This window comes from Zootoca vivipara, chromosome 9 (assembly GCF_965207765.1).
Source record: "Zootoca vivipara chromosome 9, rZooViv2.hap1.1, whole genome shotgun sequence".
NCBI classification, from domain to species: Eukaryota; Metazoa; Chordata; class Lepidosauria; order Squamata; family Lacertidae; genus Zootoca; species Zootoca vivipara.
The window spans coordinates 27,422,522-27,428,521 of NC_142592.1; positions in this window are offsets into that span (position 1 = coordinate 27,422,522).

Here is a 6,000-nt window from a genome sequence, read left to right on the forward strand (position 1 = left end):
TTCAGAAAATATTTTTTAATAATGGTGGGCACAGGATAACTACTGGATAAAATGAAATTCTTCAGCAATACTTCTATTTCACATACTGCAAAGGTGAAGGATCTGGGCCCAGCCTTAGGCAATCCTAGAAAGGGTAGAATTAATAGCTTGGCTAATAAGAGATACTATTGAATGAAGTTCATGGGAGGAGAGTTTCCTGTTCCCTTCTTGCCCCTGCCATCACCTGAACCCCTCCCTCAATATTGGTTCAATTTTATGTGGTTTTCTCCTTAGTAATCTTCAACCCATACAATATTTTCAAGAGATGCTTTTGTGGAGTACAGGAGACCAGAAATTTTCCTTTTGTGAACTTACTTTACCCTAGGTTCCGTGCCCATAGCAACTGGAAAAACTGGATTTACTTGGGAAAAACCCTTCTACTTCATTATTCTACGGCCAGTGTTCATATTTACTGCTAGAAAGATAGAAGCAGGAAACTTAGAAATTAATAGAAAGAAAAAGGGTATTTTCCTCCCATCTTAAGCCTTGCACTGTTTTGGCAAATAGTAGCAACCTGTTACATAGGAGTAGATGGACAATGGAAGACTATGTTCGAGTAAATTCATTGTGAGCTTTCTGACATGTATGTTCTTGTTGCCTATGTTCTCTGAGCCCTCTAAAGGTTCTCAGTATAGTAAAATGGAAAAAAAAGTTGCATCATAAGAAACTCTAGGTAGTGGGTTCTAAGAATAATAAGCACTAAGTAGCAAATGGGTATTTTACTGAAACTAACGGACAAAAAATGCTTAACAGGTGCTGAAATTCAAGTGGAGTCCAGACTTGCCAGTGGTGGGTCAGATAAACTGGTTTTCCTACAAACTGACACAAGCCTTCTGTTAGATAGCAGAATTCCGAGCACAATTCAAACTTGGTTCTGACCTTTAAAGCCCTAAATGGCTTCGGCCCAGTATAGCTAAAGGAGCATCTTCACCCCCATCATTCAGCCCGGACACTGAGGTCCAGCTCTGAGGGCCTTCTGACGGTTCCCTCCCTGCGAGAAGTGAAGTTACAGGGAACCAGTCAGAGGAACTTTTTGGTTGGTTGTGGCGCCTGCCCTGTGGAACGCCTTCCCATCAGATGTCAAAGAAATAAACAACTATCTGACATTTAGAAGACATCTGAAGGCAGCCCTGTTTAGGGAAGATTACTGTATAAGGATTGATGTTTTTATTATGTTTTTTGATATGTTGTAAGCCGCCCAGAGTGGGCGGGGAAACCCAGCCAGATGGGTGGGGTATAAATATGATGATGATACTCTGCCGACAATTATGATGACTAGATCACCTCCATTTAGATGAGCAGAATGCTAAATCCAGGCACATGTACTGGGACATTGATGGAGGATTTTGGCTGTCCCAGTGACCACAAATCTCCCTGGAGAATCTTGACACCAGTTAAGAGATTGCTTTCCACCAGCTGTGCCATAGAAAAGTTGGGCAATAGAGTACACTCAAGTATGCACACAGAACCTCCAGTCTACTGGTCCCCAGCACCAAGTATACATTTGCAAGACTGGTTGTGTTCTGGATTAAATAGCTATTTCATTCTGTATTTGTTAATTTTATTAAATCTAATGTCATTCAAAACATGCCTTAACCTCAAAAACAAATTGGCAGTCTGAATTATCAAAGCCTAACATTAAACCAAAACTTTCAGGAAATAACTACTGAAGAAAGAGAACCTGTGGCTGTCCCACCATCTCTGCCTATTGGCCATGTTCCTGGGAGGTAGCCAGAAGTTTCCACCTCTGCACTCGGTTATATGCCAGGGGTCAGCAAACTTTTTCAGCAGGGGGCCGGTTCACTGTCCCTCAGACCTTGTGGGGGGCCGGACTATATTTTGAAAAAAGAAGAACGAATTCCTATGCCCCACAAATAACTCAGAGATGCATTTTAAATGAACACATTCTACTCTTAAAAAAGCACTGATTCCCGGACTGTCCGCAGGCTGGATTTAGAAGCTGATTGGGCCAGATCCACCCCCCGGGCCTTAGTTTGCCTACCCATGTGATATGCCCTGCCCTGTCCCCCAGAGGTGCTGTTCCTCCCCTAACACGCCATACATCCCAATCTGAAATTACTTATCTGAAAATTACATTTCTGTATATATCACAGAACATGAGCATTTGAAGAGAAGTGGAGCCTCTCTAATAATCACCATAGACAATATTGAGCCAAACAGACCAATAATCTGACTCCGTATTATCTTCCATCATCAGATGTACCATTGGGCTGCTTTGGGAGTTTCCGTATTTTAGGGATTTTCATTTCGTTTCTTTTTGGTATTTTGGCAAACCTCCAAGGCTCCCTTTTATGTTGTGTGTAGATGATGCCACCTTGAAAAGAATCCATGCTTGGAGAATGAATTCACAGAATGTATATTTCACAAAGATTTTAAAAACAAACACAAAAGAGTATATTTGATTTATATGCTATGTAAATAACACAAAGGTGAATAAATCTCTGAAGTTGTTCTTCAATGTAATACTTCAATGCAATACCAGTTTCAGCAAACTCTTAATATATCCCCTTTAACTCATTTCATGGGCTGGACAGAGAAAGCATCATACCTTTAAAATCAGTTTGATTTCTGAGTGTTAAAGTAGTTTTAACTTTAGATTTTATTTTCAAACATTTATTTCCCAAACTATATGGGACAATGTTTTTTAAATGTTTGTCCCCAACAAACCAGGTTTGCAACATTATAGCATATTGTGTTTATATTTCATATTTGGAAAAACAATCTTGTTGAGATGTTAACTGAAGATCACAGATAGAAAATCTAAGTCTGGAGCAGGCAGTGGAAAGAAATTGGCCACCTGGGAGCAGGTTCATGTTCCCAGAGTGCTGCCACTGCCGCATGGATGACATCTGATGTCACCTTTCCAAACAGAAGCATAAACACCATCTCTCAGAGGAAGATTACGTAGCAGGTAATTGAAGTTCACATGAGTTCTATCATTGTTCTACTGCACTCCTTGTCGGGGAGGAAAATAGCCTTTAAGCTTTTTTCATGGCATTTGTTTTTCAGCCTACCAACAGGAAATTTCTGCCATGCACAACAGAATAAAAACACACCTCATTTTGTGGCATTTTGAAATCAGCATCACAGAGGTGCCCCTGAAGCCAAGGCGATTAGGAAAAAGAGACATTCATAAGTCAACACATAGTAGCGATACAGTAAGAATCAGTTGTTTCATAAGGAAATTCTTGATCTGGGCAATGCATGGCATCTTTGCTGGTCCCAGGAATTTCATCCTCTCCATCTGGAAAGACCAAGCAAAAGTGGGTGCCCTGAGTCTCAAGTAGGAAGCACAACTTGTGGCATTCAACAACACTTTCCCTGAACCTGAGGCACAACTGTTATGGCTTCAACCTTAGCTTATTGGATCTGTAGAACTTGAGCCCACACGAGAAAGCCTTAATCCTTGTCTTAAACCAGCAGTTATTTGTGGATTTTTAAAAATTGATTCTAATTTCCAAAGGGGAAACCATGTTAGTCTGTGACAGAAAACAACAAAGACTCTTGTGCAGTACTTTTTTTCCTAAAAATAAAAAAAAAATGTTTAGGGGTATGCTCTTTTTGACTTGAGAAGACCACCATTTTATAGTTCAAATCGGGGGAAATAAATACAGTAAATAGACAAAAGTACAAAGGTTCACAAAATGTTTAGGGGTATGCGCACCCCTGTGTCCTCCCAGGAAAAAAAAGCACTGGTCTTGTGGAACGTTAAAGTCTAAATACCTATTGTGGCATACGTTTTGTGAACCAGAGTCTACTTCATAAGATGCATGAAATGTAGTCCTCAGCTGACGTGTGTGTGTGTGTGTGTGTGTGTGTGTGTGTAGGGAAACAAATTAGATGATGTTAAATGGAACAAAAAAGTACACGCAGTCACAACAGTTGCAGCAGATAATCTAATTTGTCATACACCCTCTAAAAACTGAGTTGTTTGAATTCCCCCCCAGAAGATGGCGATCTAAAGCCACTGATCGAAAGTCACTGGCATTCAGTACTGTATTAGCTATGCAAATGCGATTCATATCACCACACCACAGCCCAAAGGGTACAATAGAGACTTAATTTCCCCATCTGCCCCTTGCATTCCAACCTGAGCAGACAGGTGTACACACAAACAGCCAAAGGGAGCAAGAAATGGAACAGCTGTGTTCTTCAAACACAAGTAACTAGCATACTGGCAGCATTTTTAATCAACATTTACTCAAAGGCATTTTTGCTTTATGCTTGAAACACTTAACTGACTTTCTGGGGTGTGTTTCACAATCGTTTAGTCCCTGCCTCCCCACCCCACCCTACCGTGGTCATAAAGGTAAAGGGACCCCTGACCATTAGGTCCAGTCGTGACCGGCTCTGGGGTTGCGCACTCATCTCGTATTATTGGCCGAGGGAGCCGGCGTATAGCTTCCAGGTCATGTGGCCAGCATGACAAAGCCACTTCTGGCGAACCAGAGCAACACATGGAAACACCGTTTACCTTCCCGCTGTAGTGGTTCTTATTTATCTACTTGCATTTTGACGTGCTTTCGAACTGCTAGGTTGGCAGGAGCTGGGACCAAGCAACGGGAGCTCACCCCATCACAGGGATTCGAACCGCCGACCTTCTGATCAGCAAGCCCTAGGCTCAGTGGTTTAACCACAGTGCCACCTGGGTCCCTTTGACCGTGGTCATAGCTTCTACCAATTAGATTTTAAAAGCTAGTAAGGGTATAGAACATATCATGGGCTTCTTGCAATTTGTTTTGCCTTGGGGGGGGGATGTCTGCCTAAGCAACTGTATGGTGTTTAATGGTGTCATGCTTCATTTTCCTGAAAATGGATCACCAGAACTGCTTCCTGCCAGAAAGCAAACTCCACGTGATGCAAGAGGACTGTCTATCAATGTTGCTGTGCCTACTTTGGCACAATGATCACACATGTCTATACTGTGGGCCTAGGAGCCCTAGTGTGTGGGATGCAGTAGTCACATCAAACGCTGGCACATTTTCACTCCACCCACTCCCAATTACTGAGAAACACTGAGATGCTACGAATATAGCAATGCAGGTTTTACAGCGGCAGCAGTTTTAAATACTATATTAGAAATCTCTGGCTCTGACCACTCATGCACATGGGTTTATGGAATTAATAGCACTGCTGAAATTTAATCGCCATTTCCCCCTTTACAAATACCCTCCAATTTCTGCCAAGTTCTTTAGATAGTCATTTGGAAGATAAAAAGATCAGTGAGCTGGAACAAGCTTTTTTCTTCTTCTTTTTTTCTTTTGCACTGCTCCCAGAAGCAGAGCATGATATTTTGCTCTCCCAAGAGTTGTACTCCTGTGTCTCTGTAACACTGCAAGAGATTCCAAGTTGCCTAGTGTTTGGTGGTGCCCCTGAAAATGTGACTACCTGTTTGTGTTTCCAAACTGTGGTTCTTCACTCAGGAATGACTAGAGGTGGAATGTCTCCTCACAGTAGATTTCTGCTTGGAGCGCTCATTCAAAATCAGTTCTAAGGACCTGGAAATATCAGGTCTAGCGCCTCTCTTGCCAAGTAGATGGGCTTAGAGAGTCCTTAGATATTTGAGAATAGTGTCCTTAAAATGTAGTAATAAACAAAAGGCACCTGCACACGGACCACCAAGCAGTCTGACTTACTTCAATAGGAGCAAACCCTAATCTGCCCTTGATGTTGGACCACAGGTTCCATCAGCTCCAGCCAGCATGACTAATGGTCAAGGATGACTGGCATTGTAGTCCAAAACACCTGGAGGGAAACAGGTTGGAAAAGACTCCAGGGTAAAATGACCACTCACCTCTCATCTCTTCATGTCACTAATAATTAACCGAGTTCAACCAGATGGGGAAGTGGGTCTGGGGAGAGACAGACTATAAGGTCAGGATGAAGACAAATGGAAATGTTTTAGTGAAGTTGCTAGTGGCCAGATGAAATGAGAAAGAT